Genomic DNA, 21581 nt, shown 5'->3' on the forward strand with positions numbered 1-21581 from the left:
ACCACTATGAAATTGTCCCGGTTGTCAGCGATTACATAGCCGACGTGGTCTTATTATAGCCTGATGATTAACTAAACCCATGTAGAAAGACTAATAAAGCGTCCAACGTATGATTTTAACAATGTGTTTGTGTGTCAGTCAATCGTAGCGGTCTGCGTCTGTATAATCTTTGCAGCCAGCGTTACAATGTATATTTGTAAACATTGTTGCAATGCCTCTTCTTATCTGTGTCGTTTTAACCGTAGACAGTGAAAGGGTTTTAACCGGGCACAAATGCTCCCGTTGAGTATGATCTTTTCGCTCATGAACAACACATGGACTGACGAGAGGAACCGCATGACCATTCCCACGTTAAAGGCGCTACTCATCACATGGGCCAATTTTGCTGACACCTGTGTACAATTTCACAGTAGGCTTTCAGCCAACAAATTGATTCTTGAGCAAATTCACTCCTCAACAAAATATACGGAATGAATGTTTCCAAAAGGGAAGCTATCCGCTCTATCAAATGAGATTACATTTGTGTGCGTGTGTGTTGTTGGTTAAAATAACACTGGTAACACTTTACGGTAAGGGTACATGAATTATCATGAATTCATGCATGAATTAATGCATGAATTAATTGATGTAGGCTATGTATTATTATGCATTATGTAATTAATGATTTATGTGTTACTGCATTCCTTAATATCCCATGAATCATCAGGAATTGATGTGTTCATAGTCTGTCATTCGTGACCTCATACATGAACAACACAACTAAAGCATTAGGTACGTGGGCGCATCATTAGGAATTATGATTTATTAAGCATGATCATTTATTTTTCTGCAAAAAAATGTGGTCATTACTTCGCAAATTCAGATTTGAACACAACTTGTGCATAATGATGTACCCACCTTACCTAATGCTTTAGTTGATGTGTTGTTCATGCATGAGGTCATGAATGAGAGGCTATGAACTCATGTCAATTCCTGATGATTCATAAGATAAAAAGGAATGAAGTAATGCACAAATCATGAATTAATTCATGCATGAATTCATAATTCATTTACCCTTACCGTAAAGTGTTACCATAACTTTAGTTCAAGCCTGTGGCAGCAGTTCCAAATAATTGGTTTAGTGCCATGCAATGAAAAATACCTTTTCACAAAGTTTTTCACAAGTTCAGTGGGTGCATTTTCCAAAAGAATGCTTTAATTCTGAAAAATAAAGTTGGTCCCACACGAAACTCACTCAATGTCTTTTAATATTATTTCTTAGATATGTAGGCTACATACCAAGAAAATTCATGGATATTAACTGAGATATCCCATTATGTTGTGAGCAGTAGGCCTACATGTGCTGTTGGCAAAATGATGTCTAATCTGTCTGTGTCTATGTCAGACCTGGGCTGGCACATGTTCACGTTAAAAAGCGTGTGCGTGCACCAGCACTGCGGTCACGCGCAAAGTGTCACGGTTTTAGTTCTGGGAATTCTGGTCACCCTAGGTTAGATGTTTGTTGTTGTGTTAAGTTACTAATTAGTAAAGCTGTGTAAGTTAGCATTTGACGTTAGCAGTTAGCTAACGTTATCTAAAACAAATGCTAGCCAAGCCAAGTAACGTTGGCTTACTGTAGCTACGTTACTGATTTGCCATGGGAATCATGTAGGCTTAGTGAGGCCTTACTCATTGTCGCTGTATTAATTATCGTCTTCTCTCTGTAGAATAATGAAACACTGTGGGACCTGCAGGACCCGAGCAAAACTATGATGCTGTCCCAGGTAGGTCTGTGACGTAGCTATATGGTCTACTATGACAAATTATTATCCAGCCAACTACAAGTTGTTGTGGTTGATATTGGTCTGATAATACACAATGCTAGGGTATTGGTTAAATTGTACAATGTAGAAGCTGTGAATATAATGTATTCTATCTAGAGATTGACACATACATTAGAAAATGTTCCATCTGTACATAGTTACTTATTTTATTGTATTGCTGCAAGATGGCAGATAACTGACATATTTTTGTATATTGTAACGCTGTAGTGAAACCAGGGCATGAAGTTAACTTTTTTGACCACCAGCCACTGTGGCAGGTGGATTTTTAAATCCACCTGCCACAGGGACTTTTTACCAGCCACTTTTATTTTGTGTCATAAAGGTGAAAAACAGGAATTGTTGTGTCTCTATGATCCTATCCTGTCCTATTGATGGTAGCCTACTCGTGGACATTGCTCCGTCATCACGTGCTGTAGGGGCCCGCCTTGATAATCCTGCATAGGGGCCCGGTGTTGGCTCGTTACGCCACTGCATATAAGAGATGAGATTGTTGGTGATGAAAAACTGATCCTGATCTTGTGATGTACTGCAAATAATGACTGACACTGAGTTCCAGCTTCTTTTACCAGAGATTCTACCAACGGGGCCCCAGCAAAATACGTTCAAATATCCATTATGTAGATATGATTTGTAAAAAGGTTTTATATTGGACTAAAAATAAAGCATTATAATAGTTTCGACCTTATTTCCTGTATTATATAATGAACCAAACAAACAAGGGTGAATGTAAAAATGTGTTTAAATAAATGATGTGCATTTTAAAATATAATTACAGTAAAACAATGTACACAAATTAAATTACAGGACAGCATACTGTAGTAGAATATATTGACATACAATGGACTTAGAAACTACAAGTACACTAATTAGAAATGTTATTGTAAGCGTTAATTGAGTATCTCAGTAAAATATGAGCATCTTGTTGAGTAACATGGAATTACCAAAAGATTCCACTGCATGCTGTGAAATTAATAGTAAGAACCCTCAACATGGTATTGAGCTGTGCTCCCTGTATGATAATATTGTGAAGTCCCTCCTTGTTTCGAGCAGGCCCCTGTATAAGACACACAGATTATACAAAGTCAAGCCAGGCTGGAATGACTATGTGGAAGAAATACATACTGAGGCAAGAAGGGCCTTCAAAGCATGGGTTGAGTCAGGCAGACATAAACATGGTCCCTTATTTGAATATAAGAAACATGCAAATGCACAATTTAAATATGCTCTACGTTCCATTAAGAGGAATGAAAATACAATGAGGTATGACTCTCTTGCAAGGAAGCTGCAATACAATAATTTCTGGAAAGAAATCAAAAGAATGATTAACTGTAAAACATCGTTACCAACGAACATTGATGGTGTCAGCGGCTCAGAGAAAATTACTCAGTTGTGGCAGAAACATTATTATGAGCTGTACCTGTGTTAAAAGTAACTCCTTTACAGTGGGTAACATTGATAGTAATGAAGATGTGACTGTTTTCCCTCAAGAAATATATGATGCAATTATGATGCTAAAAGATAATAAGGCATGTGGTATGGATAAGATATCTGCGGAGCATTTACAACTTGCGAGTAGAAAACTCTGTCCCCTAATTGCTATTTGTTTTACTGGGTTGTTAGCCCATGGTATTTTACCTGATTCTACTTTATCTGCCACATTAGTGCCTATCATCAAAGACAAAGCTGGCAAAATTAACAGCTTGGATAATTACTGGCCTATAGCTCTGGCCAGTATTTTATCCAAGGTCTTGGAGAGGATTATACTGAATAGGCTGGAACAGTTTGTCCTGACCTCTGACAACCAGTTTGGCTTCAAACCTAAACATGGCACGGATATGTGTATTTTTGCCTTAAAGGAGGTCCTAGATTTTTATAACAGGCATGATTCCACAATTTTTATGTGTTTTATTGATGCCTCTAAAGCCTTTGCGTAAATCATGAGAAGCTATTTACAAATTGCACAACAGAGGGGTTCCCAAATATCTAGTGAGAATCTTGGCTTTTTGGTAGGCTCATCAGTCAATGTATGTGAAATGGGGTAACTATGTCTGCCCCATTCAATGTGAGCAATAGAATTAGGCAGGGAAACATTTTATCTCCCTTTCTTTTTAATATTTATATGGATGATCTATCAAAGCTGCTAAACAACTGTGGTAGATGATCTGGTGATTCTTTGTCCATATAGTGCTGGCCTTCAACAGTTACTAAGGGTCTGCTGCCAATATGGCTCAGACTTTGACATTAAGTACAATTCTAAGAAGAGTAATATTATGATTGCTAGAAGCAGGGAGGACAATAAACGGTAATTTCCTGCTTTGTCTCTGTCTGGTACTGGTAAGTGTGTGATGAGGTCAAATACTTAGGGCACTATATAACTGATGACCTGTCTGATGATAGGGACATTCATAGACAGTACTGTATGATGTATGCACAAGCTAATATGCTGAATCACAAATTTTGTATGTGTTCAAGACCACACTTCTTAAAGCTTTTTGCACCCCAATGTATACTGCCCACTTGTGGCAGCGCTATAAAAAAAAAACAGTATTCAGAAACTCAATGTGGCATATAATGATGGCATGAGGCTGCTGCATAAAATGCCACGATGGAGCAGTGCAAACCAAATGTTTGTAAGTGTTGATGTATCCACCTGTCCTGCTGTACTCAGGAATCTCATGTACAGATGTATGTGTAGACTAACTGACTCATTCAACAGCATAATTGCAACACTAGTGCAATGAGTGCGATTAGGTTCACTTCAAGATTGTGGAACCATTGGCGTTTTAGTCTATAGCTAATATCTGAACACTCTTTTTGTGTATTGTGGAACTCTGACTGTTGTAGTCATTTCTTATTGTACGTGTTTTGTCTTGTATTTGTCTGTTTTGCTATGTTTTGTATTGTGCTATGGACCATTTTTTTTGTGTCCTGAATAAAGAATATGACTACATACTCTCGGTCGCAACCCTGGCTGTTTAGCCTTCGCACACGAACTGTAGTGTTTTCTGCACAGAGAGACCAAATGCTCCTCTCCCTTTGCTGCAACCACGTCCTCTTGGTTGGCCTGCCTGCTGCCTGATGTGAGCTGTGATAGAAAATTATAACAAAAATCCTTACACAAATCAAATGGTAACAAAGTTCTTACTGATAAGTGTGGCTTCTAAGCTTGGGTGATTCACAATTAAAATAACTTGCTTTCAAGTAGCCATTAGCAAATGTTTAGGCTTTAAAAAACACTATGAACACTTCCCTTCTGCTGACCTGCTTGCAAATGCAACAGAATACATGTAATTAGAGTTATGATAGCCAGCCTTTGTCATAACTAGTAAAGTACAGATGAACATTCTTGTCTAATGTCATTCTCTTGACTGTAAATGTAGCTATCATTACTGAGTTCGTTTTTATGCTGTGCTATAATAAAGCACATTACTATAAAGAAGAACCAGTTAAGCAGTGCTAACACTGCATATGTACTGTATATGTCAACCTGTAGATAGAATACATTATATTCACAGCTTCTACATTGTACAACGTAACCAATATCCTAGCATTTTGTATTATCAGACCAATAGCAACCACAACAATTTGTAGTTAGCTGGATAATAATTTGTCATAATAGACCATATAGCTATGTTACAGACCTACCTGGGACAGCATGGTAGCTCTGCTCGGGTCCTGCAAGTCCCACATTGTTTCATTGTTCTACAGAAAGAGGACGATAATTAATACAGCGACATTGAGTAAGGCCTCACTAAGCCTACATGATTCCCATGGCAAATTAGCTCAGTAACGTAACTACAGTAAGCCAACGTTACTTGGCTTACTGTAGTTATGTTACTTGGCTTGGCTAGCATTTGTTTTAGATAAAGTTAGCAGTTAGCTAACGTTAAATGCTAACTTACACAGCTTTACTAGCTAGTAACTTCACACAACGAAACAAACATCTAGTAACCATGCTTGCAACGTAGATCACAGACAATATATAAAATCAATACTTACACTTTATTAATCTTGTATGAATCCGTTGTGTAGAGTGATTTGTGTGTCCTCCAATGTATCGTTAGCAGGCAGGCACTGAACTGTCACTAAAACGTACTCCAAAAACTCATTAGTCAATGGGGACGCACCCCTGTAAGACCCGCCCTCGGAAGAGGTTTGTGCCAGAATTGCAAACAAAGAGTTTGGAAGCGCAAACGACAAAGCTGGGAGCACAATCGCAAACGTGATGGAGAGAGCAAAACACTGATCATTGAGAAAGAAGCAGAGAGAACTGTAAACAAAAGGACATATTATCAAACGAATAAAAGACCAATAGTTTAAGACTACACAAATGTTTTGTTTGCAAGGTTTACCTTTGGTGACAATTTTTTGCTTGATTTTTGTTTGATACAAAACAAGTTTTTCTTGGAATTAAAAGGCACAAAAATAATCCCATATGTCACTCTCTGTGGATGGGATCCATATTTAATGACCCGACAGTAGCTGGATGGAAATGGGCCACTGTAGAACCCAGCAACACTGGCTAATTTTTAATGCTGCACAGATATTTTAGGAGGGCAGCAAACTTTTATTAATGAAAACACATCAGTTTTTCCAATGGGTTTTACCATGAACTAAACTTTTCAATGGGTCACACAGCTGAGGAGTGCACAAGATGGTAGGATTTTCAAATGATCCTTTTGACTTTGCCATGCAGAATTTTATTATTTTCAACATGTTGATTATATGAGATGGGTGATGCAACTGTCTTTATATCTGAAATACTGAAGACATAGCCTCAATACGTATTTATCTTTTCAGGAAGAATAGCTGCATCTCCACACTGACCTGTTATTTATTGTGAGCCTTCATAATGAAGCTCTTATCGCTCACTTGTTTTGTGTGTGTGTGTGTGTGTGTGTGTGTGTGTGTGTGTGTGTGTGTGTGTGTGTGTGTGTGGAGGGGGTCACAGCTATTTGTTTTGTTCGCGCTATCATTACTGATCTCCATCTCATTATAAAGGGACTGAAGCCCAGATTGATTTACAATGTGCCTGCTCATCTACTCAAGCAAAATTGTGCTGGCTTAGATCACACTTCCAGGCAAAACGTTTGATGAATATGAATCATCAAAATACAACCCTGCAAACATTTTGACACTGCACTTTTGCACCAAAGTTTAAAACCTAAAAAACTGAAAGTTTGGCTAGACCACTTGCTTAATTTAGAACTAATTATCTCACCTTATGCCATTTAAGAATGATTAATAAAGCACTTTTCATTTGAATTTGTTTTGTGCTGTAATATTGTTAATCCAAATGTGATCTTGGCCACATCTCACATATCACATTTGTCAAAAGTTCACCACATATGCATACAATGTGTACATGGCATAAACATGAGTACTTAATGAGCATTTGGGCAGCGAGCTTAATGAATAATGGAGTAACCTGATCACTGTTTGCATGTTCCACCAGTATGGAGTGCCTCTAATGAACCATTTTGGAAAAATTGACATTTTGTGTGTGTGTGTGTGTGTGTGTGTGTGTGTGTGTGTGTGTGTGTGTGTGTATGTTCATGTATATCTGTGTGAAACTGTGGATAAATCTCTCTAAAGCCAGGTTATGAAACCCATTTCATGTGTTCATCAGAGCTTGACAGTGCTGCCGGCACTCACTTTGTTATGACTTCTGCTGAAGTCGTTTAGCATTAGGCTGCAGCGATTTAGACCTCAGTGTTGTGTCCTCAGGCCTAACATGTTAACTTTTAAGATTAAGTGCAGCAAACTAAACATTTGTAAAGGCAGAAGTTATATCAACCACTTTTCCGTCATTTACATGAATGCAAAATAGTATTAAGTGTCTGCTAGATTGTAAATCTGATCACAATCCAGCTTTTGTTTTCCCAGGTGCATGCAAATTAGGGTCCTCCAGTCCAGAAGGAGGTGGTCAAGTCAACTTTATTTATATAGCCCAATATCAAAATCACAAATTTGACTTACAATCTCTCCAGCATCCAACACCCTCTGTCCTTTTCGACCCTTGCTTATAGATAAGAAAAAACTCAGTACGGGGGGAAAATTGAAGAAACTTTCAGGAAGAGCGACTCAGGTGCTATACCTCTTCCAGCAAGGACAGACGTGCAATAGATTTGTGTACAAAATAGACCAACATAACAAGAATGTACCTGAAGCTGTTCGGTAACTGACAAAAACGCAATTTAGTAACAACAATAACAGTTTAGCTAACAACTATTCGTAACCTAACACAAACCCATGAGTGAATCATATTAATGAACTACGAGCAAGACTTCTTCTTGGGCCATAACTCACACTGCTCCCTAACCCTACGGATCAATTCTCTCTCATACACAAACCATTTAGTGACTGCACTGATGAGGTATCAGTTAAACACTACAGCACATTGGTGTGCCTTGCATTTGATCGTATGTATAGTATGGCTAGGGCCGTTTTTCCTGTTGCCTTAACGAGACACAGAACAATGGCTAGTTTTTTTTGTTGTAATTTTAGTGTAACTTTAGCTGCTGTTATCACAAGGACGAAGGATACAGACCATGAAGGAAATTAGAAAATCAGACAATGAGCTATTTCCACTGATTGCCTACTGACGCAATTACACTATTGGAGGATTAAAGATTACGTATGCACCTTGGTGAGATGTATGCAGTCACACCTTTTCAACATTGCATCTTAGAGCATCAGCCTTAAATGCTTCTTGGATGCACTTACAATTCAGATAGCTATCTGAGAGATGCATAAAGTGACGTAGTGTAAAAGGGGTCAGTATTTGCCCAGGTTACTTTGTAGGTAACTTCACACATGTCAGCCGAGTTTTAACATTGGCTGCTTTAGCTGAGTTAAAGAGCTAAGTTAATCACCATTAATTAAGACTGTGATTATCACCCTGTCAATATGGCTAAAAATTCCAAATGTATATGAACATCCATCAGGCTCTAACAGCCAATTGGCCCTGCTTGGTATGCAGGAGCGAGGAGGGCTATAAAACGGCTCATTGCAGGTGACATCCTCCTGAGGGTATTCAGCCAATATAAAGGCTGAAAACTCATTCATTCTGGAGCACCAATTCATATTCATTACTCTCTCACATCTGCGGAACATGACAGATTGATTGAGAGTGCCTGAAAATGCAGACCCAAACTGTTTCTCTGTAAGCCAACTTTCCATCAGCAATAACCGCATTCCTGTGCGACTTGATTAATTATCGCTGGTGTCTCTGGAGCACGGCGCCAACTGGAGAGGGCCCGTGTAGAGACGGGATGAGAATGAAGAGGTTGAACATCAGGGAGAGTAGGCCACTCTCATAGAGGGTAACAGTAGCGCGTACAAAACTGGAAAAGGAAGTCCTTGAAGAAGAAAGAGAGGATAATGTACACCAACTAGTTCACTTTACAACAACTTTCCAAAGGCAGCAGTGGAGGTAGTATTCAGATGCACTACTTAAGTTAATTTAGCATTAAAGCAGAATACCTTGTTTACCTAAGTACAGAGGCATTATCATCAATGTATTATGTAATGTGTTAAACTGCATTATGAAGTAGAATGGCTCTATTTGTATAATATTAATATGAAATAGTTGTAGCTCTAACTCATTTGAATAACTTTATATACAGTAACCCACACAGCGGCCACTTTATTAACCACAACTGTGCAGTCTAATGCAATCCAATACAACTGTTGCTACAACTGCTACACTTTTATGATGCTTAATGTTCATAGTTTTTTTACACAGTCATCAAGGTGTTAATTCAATTATATGTTTTAGCACTGAGGTTATTAGTGATGGTGTTTCTAATATTCTGCTCCCCTCATGTATGTGAATGGCAGGAACAATAAAATAGTCTATAATGTAGTGCAGTTCACCACCAACTATGACCTGGATAATAAATATGTAATTAAATCTACACATCTGACTATGTCAGCCAAAAGTGCAGGGCTGTTGTAATGAATTGCAACAGATGGTATAGGTGTACTAATAAAGTGGCCACTGAGTGTGGAATTATACATTAGGATTTTTTAAATCATAATTTGCAGTCGCTACAGTACAGTCAACAACAGATGAAGAAAGAGAGACCGGAGATGTTGCATTGTAGCAAACTCAAACATTTCAAGAATCAGCGATTCAACTTTCAGCATGAACACTTTTGTTTCTGGAAATAGCCTGGTCCCAAAGAACTAGCTGTTAGCAAATGGCGTGTATACGCAAGCAGCAAAACCAGAGACCAAGCAATCAAACCATTCTAAACAGGCATGTTTTGAACAGGGTACACCCTAGTAAGTATAAAACAGCTTGAATGTCAAACTTAAAGCTGCATGCTGAATCATTTCTTTATCCATCAAGGGGCAGCAGAACAGGCTGAAAATTGACATGTTATTGCCTCGTAAAGTTGATACGGCAGTTGCCTATTTACACATTCAACAGACACAGAGAACTCATTTGAAGTTGTGTGTCTCTCAGCATGACAAATATAAATCCAATGTTCACTCTATTTTAGCTCTTGTAAGCCTTATGGCTATACCAGCAGCTAACATTCCACTCCTTATCTAAATGCCTTTGTTTCCACTCAAGGAAAGGATTCAGGCCACACCTGCCACAAGTGAGCTCGGCTGGCTTTCTGCAGTCTCTTCACTTATTACCTGCGATTCTTCCACTCGACTGCGTGGTCCGACCAGCACTGTTCAGGTCCAGTCTCTCGTTGTGGCAACTGTCCACTGAGCTAAGTTGGTTCCAGTTAATTTAGGGTTAACAAATAGATGCAAACAGAAAGTGAAAGGAAATACTTAAGGAATGAGTGCTATCCTTCATTGTCCATCACAGTCTCAACGAAAAGAGTTATAACTGTAATTAGTTGCAGTCCACCACGGTCCAAAGGAAAGGAAAAGAAGTAAGTTTGTTATCCTGCATCTGAGCATTGGAAGAATGATAGCTCTATGACCTATATTCTACCTCATTTCGTGAGGAAAACAATTACATGAATCAAATAAATCCCGATGAGAGTTAATGCAACAATTCATGATTTAGTGGAAATTCTCCAAACTTTGAATCCATGTTTTGACAGTAGAGATTATAAACCCAGTGAGCGACAGCACCACTGATGTGTGTATTGACGTGTCTCTGTTTGCCTGTGGAGGAAGCGGAGATGGTGGCTGGCTATCTGGGCCCAGCTGTGGCTCAGCAAGATAAGAGCTACCTGGCTGCTATCTTTCTGACTTTGATGCCTACAGATGGCAGAGGATGATGGACAGCAGACCTTATTATGGATTTGACATTCAGATCAGGGGGATCAGACACAGTACAGATGCAGGGCCTCACACGGCATTGACGAAGTCCGTCTGCGGGTCTGACTGTCTGCTGGAGCCCTGCGTTTGTATAACAAGCCTTGGGGCTTTGCTTCTGTCATTTTGTTGAGGTTCAATTGATTCAGACTTCAGTAATAAAAGCCCAGTATAAAGTACAGGGTTTACATGATACATTCATTCATTTTAAGATACCACTCCATTGATCTTAAATGTGATCTTGGCATTGTGAGCTTCAATGATAAAGGCCTCAATCCTCCAAGATAAGTGTCCTCATGAAGACGAATCCACTCTGGGACTCCATGGCGGTAGCTTTAATGGCACCTGACCTCAACCCGGCTAAAAATAAGTTGACATTTCTTCCTCTGACACCTTAAAAGTGTCTTAGTCCCTCATGGTGAGACACATTTTGCTGGGAATTTGGAGGTTAAAATGATAAGGACATAAAGGATGTTCAGCCTCCCTGACTTATAAATTGAGGACAGGAACACCAAGCTGTCTCTGTTACATTTAACAGCAGTTTGTCATCGGACTTGCAGAAAAAGCCAGGACACAAAAGACACAAATTCTTATCTGGTGTTTACCATAGTTTAAAAATGTGCTTTATTTTCTGGCAGTTTTGACACTCTACAACAATTGAATGAGAAGCCAGCCAGTTCATTAAATCTTGATTCTGAAATAAAAGGTTACACTTTACTTGAAGGTATCTACATAAGAGTGACATGACACTGTCATGAACGTGTCATAAACATTATAAACAAGTCATAAACGTTTATGACATAACACTTCTTTTAGTAAGTGTCATTTGGTTTTTGTCATGATCAAGTTATGGTTATGGTTAGGGTTAGGGTTCATGTGTCATGACAGTGTCATGTCACTCTTATGTAGATACCTTCAAGTAAAGTGTTACCAAATAAAATAGATCACCACAATCAAGGAAAGAAAAAACTATATGGACTGTCTTTTTAATTGCCTTTCCTCAACCAAAAACACAACAGCAAAAGTGTAAGAAATTAACAAAACAGTGTGTTTATCTGTATTAACATAACCTGTGAACATTAGCATGTCTGGCTAACTAGCTTACCACCTAAAATAGCAACGATAACAGGGTGTTAACTTTCAAACAGAACTCATTACATTATTTTGTGGGGTTACAGGTTAGGTTAGAAAAAGCCCAGTCTAGTAAATTAATTCAAACAGGGATTATTTTAGAACCAAGGTTTTCAAAGTGGGAGGCTCCAAACAGTTTTAGATGCCTTTTTCCAAGTTTTGTCACAGTCCCAGACTTTAGTATGCTCTTACTTTTACAAAGTTTTCAGACTGTTCTATAATCAGATAAACTATATATATATAATCTATAAACATGTTAAACTCTACTTTCTTCCTGGAACATGTAACTTAAGCCTCAGACATTTAGCATGACAATAATAAATATAATTTGCATATTTAAGACCTTTTTACCTATTTCTTGTTTTAAGGCCACTCAAGGAGTGTTAGTAACTAAGTAAATTTGTAAGTAAGTATTAATTAGCTAGCTCATCAGCTGATAAATTAGCTAACCGTAATCAACTTTCACCAACTGGAAAATAAAAGCTGCTTTTGTCTATCTCTGGAATTAAGAACCCGCAGTTTTTTAGATTTTCCAAAAACCTCTTCAGCCTCTGTTGTCTGGATTATTGTCAGACAGACAGTCAGATGGGTCTTGCTTGGATTGGACATGAGCATGCAAACACAAACAGACAAAACCCCACTTTGTGAGTTTACCCTCCCACTGAGGACAGTTCAGTAAAGTCTAGACTGAATAATCAGGCTCCAATCAGCCTCAAAGCATACCCTGCTGGTCTTACACACACGCACGCACACACACACACACACACACACACACACACACACACACACACACACACACACACACACACACACACACACACACACAGGTTCTCGTGAGTTAATTAAAGAGTGGTGCTGACGGGAACGAGAAGAGCTCAGAGGGCTCTTTCTCCATCAGTGGCTCCCAACCAATCTTACCAATCTTCTTTAATCAGGTTTAACTCCATCTGACTGTGAGGGGTAAAAGAGTTGATGCAGGGTGAGCTTGTGATTTCTCAGCGAAAGTGCTCAGATTGAGTGCTTTCACTTCCCCTGCTACCTGTACTTGGTTTGTAACGTGATTAAAGCTCAGGGAAAAGCTTTGAAGAGGCATCCAAATTCACTCTGGTTGGAGGAAATAGATCATAACTCACACCAGGTGTGGAGTGGATATTTGTGATTGGAAAATGGGTATTGAATATTTTACAAATTGGTAACAGTGTTTGAGCTCAGTTAAACTTATACAGTTTACTCCTCAAGATGTAAGTGAGATTCAAGAGATTTTTGTTTTAAAAAAAACAAATATGCATTTTTTTTAATGTTTTTTTACTGTAATGATTTTTTAAATATATTTATATTCTGCAGGACACACTTAAATTCTCACAAATGACTGGTTGATACAAACTACATGATGTGTTTTGGAATGAAATAGAAATATTTAAACATTTAGTAGGAGTAGCTGCAGCTACTTCTACGAGCTTCCGCTGAGCTAAAACGGCACTTGTTGGGGCAGGTTTTAGAGTGCCTTTGTGCCTCTTAACAGACACAAAATGCAATTAAAATGTCTGTGCAACATGAACAGGGCCCTTACGTGACAACAAGATGCGTTTTCAACTCAGACATTGTTTTAATTCACCTACCCTGTCTCGATTCTGCTGGTAGCTAGCTCGCCCTGTTAGCTGCTAGCTGCTAGCTGTTAGCTGCTAGCTGCCATCCGTGATAAGTGTGTTCAGCCAAAATATCACGCAGCAGTTCTGTGTGTATTTGTAGCTCATCCATTTTGTGTGTGATCGATCTGGTGTTGGTGAGTAGGAGGCTTGGCAGTGTCGATCAGTGTAGTAGTTCCCTTAGCCGCGCTAGCAGGCACAACCTTGCTTCTCAGAGCGATCTGCACACTGTTTACCTTTTCCTGCTACACTGGGACTTCGGCGCAAGCCTACAGATAGCCTTCATGTTTCCATGTAGTTACATGGTCACTGATATGGTCATAACCACTACAGTGCTCAATTACCTATTTTTGAGGGGGAATAAACTTCAAGTTTTCGTCGCGAAGGCATGACCTGTCCTCTGGAGGAGGACCACCGTGCGCTCACTGGATTGTTTTTCGGGAGTGGGAGGTGACGAAGGCGGGGAGAAATCAGAAGCAAGGATGCCCGGTCAGGCCTGCTAGCGCAGCTAAAACTACCACACAAATCGACAATGCCAAGCCTCCTACTCACCAACACCAGATTGATCACACACAAAATGGATGAGGTACAAATACACACGGAACTGCTGCGTGATATTGTGGCTGAACACACTTACCACGGACGGCAGCTAGCAGCTAACAGCTAGCAGCTAACAGGGCAAGCTAGCTACCAGCAGAATCGAGACAGGGTAGGTGAATTAAAACAATGTCTTAGTTGAAAACGCATCTTGTTGTCACATAAGGGCCCTGTTCATGTTGCACAGACATTTTAATTGCATTTTGTATCTGTTAAGAGGCACAAAGGCACTCTAAAACCTGCCCCGACAACTGCCGTTTTAGCTCAGTGGAAGCTTGTACACTTAGCTGCAGCTACTCCGTGTAGCCTGCACCGATTCAGGTCAGGTTTTTTAGAGAGACATTACTGTTCATTACTGTATCTGTCCATCATCATATAAAGCCCGCCCTCACAACATGATTGGTCCGAACATCTTGTTCGAGCATAATTGCTCCACAACGGATCAAGTCCAGACCGAACTTCCCAACCTTGAATGTTGTGGGCGGGGCTAAGTTCGGCTGGCATCCAAAAAAACTAAAAGAGCACTCGGAGAGCACAGACCTCCGCACTATCTCACAATTTGAATGCAGTGTGAATTTTCCCAGTCGGAAATTCCTTTCTCTGATTATTCCGACACCACATGAATGCAGCACAAATGCCCTAATGAAAGTGAAAAATAAATTATGTATTTGCCCCATGATTCCGATCCGCTCCAAAATGTAATGGGTTTTTCCTTGGCCCATGCTACACCCTTCCACCAAGTTATTACTCTGGATCTCTGGCCAGTAGTTTTTCCGTAATCCTGCTGACAGACAGAGTCAATAAGGCACAGTTACATTTGTTATATTTAAGATTAAGACATCAGATCCTAGACACTGGCAAATGTTTGGTCTGTCAAAATAAAGTATTTGGTATATTTGGAAGAATCAATTGATAAACTCTGAAATAGTAGACCATAGATATCACTATGGTGGATGACTGAATTTATGAAAATAAATTCCTTTTTAACAACTTTCCTGGATATAGGCATTGAAATAAACGTTAACCTTCAGTCCAAAACCTCTTATAAAGGCCAAAGCATATTATATTCTCTTATGTAGGAATTAAATAAATCTAATTTTAACCTTCAGTGCAACACCTTTCAGGCAGGATGGGGTATCCTAGTCTTTGGAAGATTATTTCCACCAAGTGTGTTATCTGTAAACATTCTCTTTCTCGCACATACACGCTTGCTCGCTAGCGGTCTTCTGATATATATCCTCAGAGAACTGTCAACTTGTGTATCTGGGAGAATGGCACGTCATAGCTAACTATAACATGATGAGTCTAAACCAGACTGTCCTCATCCAGAAAACGTCTGTGTGGGTCAGTTATGCAAGCAGCATATTAGGATGCAGGTTGGGGCAGTGGATGGGTCAAACAAACACCTGACTGTCACTTCACACTCAGTTTGTGTCCCATGTGAAACCAAAAGTTGAGTGTTATTTTGAAATCAGCCGAGTTTCACTGACCTTAGTCCGTGACGTCATATTTCACCCTCATTTATTAAGTAAATTTAAAGTTTTAGTGCGTAACTTTTTTTATATTAATGAACGTCCGTTACATTCAAGCCATTGCCAAATAAGTTGATACAAAGCTAATTAAGACTATCAGCTCCACAAAACTCTGTATTTCTCAGTATGGCTGTGTTTAAAACATTGTGTTGTCTGGCAACTTTCGCGCGCAGAAACTTGAGAGAAGATAATTTACTTGTTCTGAAGAGTCCATCATGATATTTTATTCTTCCGTGTCCTCCTTGGCTACAAGTAACTGTGGAGGAGGGCTGGGGGCACGTGCGCGATTATGGAAGGCTTGTGGATGCGCCGGCAGTTCTGTTCTAATTACTTGGGAGTGACAGAAACTACACACTATAGCTTTAAGTGACTCATTTTAGGCCAATCCCTGATGTTTTACTAACCCTAACTTTTGTTGCCTTAACTTAACTAGTCCCATTTCACAACGTTTACTGTGCCTGTTACGTTCAATAGAACGGTCACATAATTACAACCGCCACCGTGCGGCAGTAAATACAACGGTCATTTGTGTCGTTTTGGGAGTCTTTGGAAATAGACCTATACTGTAGTTGAGGTATGTAGATGTGTTGCTTTAAACACAGTACGATCTAATAACAACAGTACACATGTTAGCTAACAAAAACTAACCGTATCCGCCTCTGGGGAAGATGGGGTATCATGAATAAGAGATTCCACTCTGCGTCCTCTGCCCTTGTGCTACTCGGACGTGGTAGTCTACTGCTCAAAGTTGCTTCAGGTCGAACAGAAAATACTCTATGATAAAGTGTACAGATTGTCTTGTACTTATTCCCGCAGACAGGACTCATGTACTTGTGGTCCATCTGCCATTCAGATCTGTATTTGAACAGCCTCGTTGTATTTACAGAACTTATCACTTGCCGCCATTTAAAAAATAAAAAAGTCTCTGTAACCAGGGCAACGATGACGTTGAGTGGCAGACAACTTGCCATTGTCATTGTCATTCTAGTTGTCATTTTCTAACCTGAATTCTGATGTTATATTTCTTCGCTATGTCTCATGAAACTCTTTTGGTTTTCTTATTTCTCATGTCGCATGTGAAAAAACGTAGTGTATGCATTAGACAAGGGTGTTCATGAAAGTACGGGACAAATTGTGTCCCGTATCGATTCAGTAATAGACAGTGTGTTTTATTTTTCAATACGGGGGTGGCAACCCTAAAAGGAGACAGTTAACTTAGTTTAGCATTGAGGCAGAAAGCAGGGTGAAACAGCTAGCTTGGCCTAGACCTCTGTAAAACTTTCAAATCTTTTTTCTAATCTTTTTGTACTCTTTTTTTTCTAGTCTTTAAGCTAAGCTAACTGCCCGCTAATTGTAGCTTCATATATTTGCATACACACGTGAGAGTTGTATCAATCTCCTCACCTGATCCTCAGCAAGAATGTTCCTCCCCCCAAAATGTCTAACTATTCCTTTAAATACCCACGATTCAAAAAGATCATAAATGTCTTTCATTTCTTTTCATTACATCTTTCATTACTTGCTCTGTGGCATTTTGGCCGCTGCAGCATCTGCCAGGTGCCACCGAGTTAGAGGGGGGCAGGTGGCTCGGAAGGCCCGGTGGCGGTGAACGTAACGTTCGCTGTGTCATCTCTGTGTTGATGCATCGTTACACAGGACGCAGCCTCCGTCTGCCGAGAGGAAAAGTTAGGGCACTGCAGATGCTCTCATCTCCTCTAATGGTGAGGAATGCCTCACTCACAGACACACACACACACACACACATGCACACACACACACACAGTCACAGATTTCTCACTGGTTTCATGGCTGCTGTTCTGATTACTCTTGCTAAGTTGAACAAATATCAGAAGTAAGTGACGGGCCGACAGCGACTCATTTGCCGCGACAGTCGTGTCCGTTTGCCAGAGTGGCACTATCACAGGTCGATTTCACAGTAAAGTCACAACATTTGAAAGGACACCCTCAACAACACTGTTTGAATGTGGCTCTTTTCAGCCTTTACTAGTTTGATATCCAGTCCCTGTTATTATTATGAGTAATGGGATAATATTTTATTGATTTTATTTGTTGGAAACTGGGGGAGGGGCGGGCGGTATACTTCAACTGTAGCTGCCCGTTTTTCATCCACGGTCACGGAACGGAGTATATATGGGGGGTTTGTTGTTGGAGCTTGTTCTAGCTCTTTGGGTTGGGAATGGGGTTTTGGGGGGTTTTTTTTTGGGGGGGGGGGGGGGCCCTGGTGGGCTGGAATGGTTACCTTTATCGGTTATGTCTGTTGGTCGCGGGTGCTGCACTCATATGTTACTTGACGCTCTGGTTGGGACCAAGGTCTAAATTATGTCAGAACTTAACATTTTAAGTTGGAACGCTGGTGGTCTGAATGCCCCCCCACAAAAGGGTTAGCACATTAGGATTGTTACAGAAGAAGAAAGTTGACATCGCATTATTACAAGAAACCCATCTTTTGAGTGGGGATGACAGGCGCCTAGCCGATAAGTTTTATCACGTTATAGCATCTTCCTCATCTCTCACAAAGACCAAGGGTGTAGCTATAGTAGCCAGAAGAAATCTTAAATTCAGACTGCAGGACACATTGTCTGATACAACAGGTAGGCTGACTTTGGCCAAAGCAGAACATAATGGCAAGAAAATCACTTTCTTATTTGCATATGCACCAAATTGTTTTGATAGGAATTTTTATAGTGACATGACTAATATTATGCTGGAGTTATCTGAATACTTATTCATAGTTGGGGGGGATTTTAATGCAGTTTGGAATCCAGCTGAAGATAAGTCTGGTGGTTCGGAGACTAGGGACCAGGAATTAGCGTCCTCTGCGTTACGGGCTTGGGCAAATGGCCTCAGGCTCACAGATTTGTCTGTGAAAGACTACACCTTTTTCTCTGCTCATCACAAGTCGCCCTCTAGAATTGACTATTTATTTGCGTCCACGAAGCTCTTCCGAGACTTACGTCATGTTAATTTACTACCTATAGCCCTCTCTGATCATAAAGCTGTATTCTGTACGGTGGTGTTTAGCTGTATGTCTTCTCGGGCACCGCGATGGCGTTTCAACACCACTCTGATGAAGCAGGAGGGATTTAAGAAGCAGTTTGTGGAGAAACTCAGAGAGTTTTTAGATTTTAATGTCGGCTCGGTTGACGACCCTAGGATACTGTGGGATTCGATCAAGGGTTTCATCAGGAGTAATGCTACATTATTTGCCTCTAACCAACGTAAAGCTCGACAATCTAAATTACAAGAACTGGAAAATACTTATGCCAATTTAGAAAACACTTTATCGGCCAATTATTCAGAAGATGTAGCTCTGCAACATAAAGTGGTCAAGAAAGAAATTAACAATATTCTTAAGCAGCAATCAGAATTTTTGATCCACAGGACCAGGTAACGATACTACTTTCACGGATCTAGACCCAGCCATCTTTTAGCCATGAAAATTAGGTCGAATTAACAATTCTCTGACATTTCCTCAATTAAATTGCAGACTGGAGCTGTCACCACTGACCCTGCAGAAATGAATGACACTTTTCGTAGTTTTTACTCTAACCTTTATGAATCTGAGGTAGCCTTTGACAAGAGCAAATGTGGAAACTTTCTAGCTCATCTGAACATGCCTCGCCTTGCTGATGATAACGCAAATGATCTGGCCAGGCCAATCTCACTTGAAGAGCTCAAGGCTGCTGTCCATAGCACGCAACAGGGCAAATCCCCTGGCCTTGACAGCATACCACCAGAGCTATACTTAGCCTTCTGGGACCTCCTAGGCCCATTACTTTTCGCTATGATACATTTTTCAGTAGAGAAGGGCACTTTTTCTAGAGATGTGAATATTGCAGTCATTTCCTTACTTCTTAAGAAACACAAAGATCCAACTGAATGTGGTAACTATAGGCCCCTTAGTCTTCTGAATGCTGACATTAAAATCTATGCCAAGGTACTCTCCCGTCGCCTGCAGTTCTATATTCCATCGTTGGTGCACTGCGACCAGACTGGTTTCATTAAGCGAGCGCCTAGCCTCTGATAATGTCCGACGGCTGCTACACGTGATTGACGCTTCGGTGGACGTTAAAGCTCCGTTAGCTGTATTATCACTTGATGCAATGAAGGCGTTCGACCGCCTCGAATGGTCCTTTTTGTGGTCAGTTTTGGAGGTGATGGGCTTCTGAGAGGGCTTCATAAAATTAATTAAGGTGCTATATGCAAACCCCTCAGCTATGGTGCTTACAGGTAATCTCTGCTCCACCTTATTCCCGATATCGAGATCCTCTCGCTAGGGTTGTCCTTTAAGCCCAAGCCTCTTTGCGCTCTCACTTGAACCCTTGGCACAGATGATTCGACTTTCATCAGTTATAAGACCTATCACTGTTAAAAGCACACAACATCATCTGGCACTTTATGCTGATGATGTCTTGGTCTTCCTTGAAGACCCACTACATTCTACCCCTCACCTTTTAACAATATTAGACGAGTTTGGAGCGCTTTCAGGATTTAAAGTTAATTGGTCAAAGTCGGCCTTATTGCCTCTGAATGAGGCAGCTAAGACGACTGCTTTACCTGTGATTATTCCATCTGTTAAACAGTTTAGGTACCTAGGTATTGATATATTCCCCTCGCTGAATCGCATCGTTAAACACAATTATACCGAGATGCTGAATGCGGTTCTGGGTGACTTGGAAAGATGGGCGAGTTTGCCTAATTCGCTACAGGCTCGAATTCCCCTCGTAAAAAATTAATATATTGCCCCGGATAAATTTTGTAGGTTCCATGATCCCTCTCTCTCCCCCTTCTGGTTACTGGGAGAAGCTGCCTGCTGCGGTTTCCAAATTTATTTGGAAGGGAAAATGTCCACGTGTGAAAACTTCCACTGCGCAGCGTGGCAGATTGGACGGGGGCTTAGCAGTTCCCAACTTTAGATGGTTTTATTGGGCTTTCACTCTTCGACCCCTTGTCGCGTGGTTTGACCCCAGTCGGCGGTTTCCTGGCGAGCGATGGAAGAGAAGATGGTGCACCCTTGGTCTTTGACAGATGTGCTATTTGCAAATGTTTCGGTTAGGCAGTGTTGGCTACGATTTGGTCCAATCATTTCCCATCTTGTTCAGGTTTGGCGCTCGGTGGAAAGGTACTGTAACTCTTCCTGCAGATGGCATCTTTATTCCCCCATTTTTAATAACGATGATTTGTTGATGGGGGTAAGCCAATCACTTTCCCCCAATGGGAAAAGGGGGGGCATTCACCTTTTAGGGGACGTTTTTGATCTAAACGGACTGTGCTCCTTTCTAGACCTCAAGAAAGATTTTAACCTACCAGGCACATCCTTCTTTTTTTACCTCCAGCTCAGAGCAGCTCTTAAGGCACATGGTGTACCATGGCAGCATCCCTTGCCTGCACATCCGCTTCACAAAATGTTCATTACTAAAAGTGATTCACAGGGCATGGTATCTCTATATCAGTATATATGGAGGGATTTCCCAGGGCTAGAGCTGGATTTTGACTGGAGCAGTGTATGGAATAATGTCAAATTGGCTTCTAGAAATCCC

General features: G+C 40.4%; 1 long non-coding RNA gene across 1 annotated transcript; it reads left to right on the forward strand.

Annotated features, from left to right (window-relative positions):
• Positions 1 to 290: 290 nt before the first annotated feature.
• On the forward strand, positions 291 to 20954 carry LOC118495503. The gene is made up of 3 exons (XR_004897945.1): positions 291 to 350; positions 5264 to 5268; positions 20945 to 20954. It is a non-coding gene; the product is annotated as an uncharacterized LOC118495503 (long non-coding RNA).
• Positions 20955 to 21581: the final 627 nt, after the last annotated feature.

This window comes from Sander lucioperca, chromosome 7 (assembly GCF_008315115.2).
Source record: "Sander lucioperca isolate FBNREF2018 chromosome 7, SLUC_FBN_1.2, whole genome shotgun sequence".
NCBI lineage: Eukaryota > Metazoa > Chordata > Actinopteri > Perciformes > Percidae > Sander > Sander lucioperca.